Consider the following 2,274-nt stretch of genomic DNA (forward strand, 5'->3'; position numbering starts at 1 on the left):
CTATCCATGATGGTTAGGGTTAAACATCTATAAATGTATCAAGTCATCTGCTACATCAGATTTCTACTCTATCCTTGTTGGTTAGGGTTAAACATCCAAAAATGTATCTAGTCATCTGCTACATCAGATTTTAACTAATTTTTCAAATACACCCATTTTTGCTCCATCACAAATTTTTACATTATTTTCATATTTATATCAAATAAAATTCTTTATAAAAAATTTAGCTAACTTAGTTTTTTAAAAATATAAGCAAAATAGTTTATAGAAAATTAAAGTATCTTATAAAGAAACAAAATAGAGTAAAAAATTATATTAAACAAGTTAATATTTAAAAAAACCATTACATTTATTTTTGTTATTTTGCCTATTTACTAAATTCAAATGATTTAAAACTATAATAATTAGTGGTGTATAAATCATTCAAACACATTACATACAAGTTGTTAGAGATACACAAATCGGGTATTGGGTGGTACCTCGAATCGGGTACAACCGGAACCGGGTTTTTGAAGGAATCAAGTAGGAACTGGACCGTGTACTAGAGGTATAGTGGAGTACGCTGTAGAACCAGTTCAGGTCTAGTCGAGTTCGATTCCTACCTTAAAACCGGGTATACTAGGGTATGGTTTAAAAAAGATAAATTTGAATGTTGGAACCGGTTTCTAGCGGTAATATAGTGCTTAGAACCGGTTATTTACCATTTAAACCCTCCTAATTTAGTATAAACAGGTGTTAAATTTTTCTGCTTACTTACACCACTTCTATGACTCTCAAACGTTCTCTAATCGCAACTATTTCATCACAACCAAAATTGGCATAAGATTGCAAAAGATTCCATTCAAATTCTATTAAAAAAAATCGGCGATCAAATGACTCCTTATTGTTTCTTAAATATAATGTTTACGTAATTATAGATCATATACTCAAAAATCATAAAAACAAAAGAAAACTAGTTAATAGAAATAGTATACATATTAAACACATTAAGGTCAAATAAGATAATGTGTAATTTTATTACTTGCAGACCCACACAATTTGTTAAACTTTTCAGGTCTTTAATTTAATTATTAGCAGCCCCCTCACGATGTGATAATGGGTATAAACACTAAACACTCCAGATCACGATTTAACTTTTTCAAGGTCTTTAATCACTTTAACGCATGTTAAGCTTATCCCTAAAAAGAAATTAATTGTAGATTTTGTATATTTAATATGGAAGTGTATAGCAGACCTAAATTGACTTTTGACAGACATTATAGCTTTTATTGTAGTAGTTTTTTTTTTTTTTTTTTTTGAAAGGTTAACTTCATTAAACAACACCGAGCCCGAAGACCGGGACGGCCAAGCACAAACAAATTACATATTTACAAACTTACACCAATCCCCCCAATCAAAATTGCCACTCTTGGCTCTAAACTTGAACCAAAAGAAACTAACTATCAAAATCTCGCTAAACACATCTTCCACGCTCCTTCTAACACCATTAAATCTAAGCTCGTTCCTAGCCTTCCATAAAATCCAACATGTCGTAATAACAATACCGTGAATAGCCTTTCGCTCCACCGAGCTTCTATTCCCCACTTTATGAATCTCGATAAGATCTCTGAATGAAAAGACGAAGAACTTGGGAATGTTACACCAAAAACTGACCCTTTCCCAAACTCCCATCGCTAACGGACACGCAGTGAAAATATGCGTAACTGAATCCAAACTTTCATTACAGAAATTGCAACCATCATTAATCACCACCATGCCTCTTTTTTCTAGCGCCTCAACCGTGGGAAGCCGATTCAACTCCGCACGCCAAGCGAAAATGTTGCATTTTTTCGGGACCCATTTACACCAATCGAAGACAAACCTGTTGCTGAAATCACGACTCGAAACTATGAGAGATTTAACCGCTGCCACCGAGAACCCCCTAGCACCGTTCCCTAACCATTCCCACTTGTCCGGAACACTCGTGAGAGAAACCGAGGCCACCGCAGCCGACAGCGATAGCCATTCGGCCGACTCCACGGGTGAGTCCGGATCGTGTTTCCAAAGCCAAAGGCCATCCCCTTGAAGAGGATCTCTGACAGAGCACGGTTTCACAACCTCCAAAGCGAAAAGGGCCGGGAACTTATCCTTTAGAGGGATGTCGAACAGCCACGGATCGAGCCAAAACTTAATTTTTTCCCCACTCCCAGCAACTCCTCTAATTAGACTACGAAACTGGACATTATCAAATAACGGCCTCTTAAGAACCGAGACTATGCTACTCCAAACTCCGCC

Source organism: Helianthus annuus, chromosome 16, assembly GCF_002127325.2.
Source record: "Helianthus annuus cultivar XRQ/B chromosome 16, HanXRQr2.0-SUNRISE, whole genome shotgun sequence".
Taxonomy (NCBI): Eukaryota; Viridiplantae; Streptophyta; class Magnoliopsida; order Asterales; family Asteraceae; genus Helianthus; species Helianthus annuus.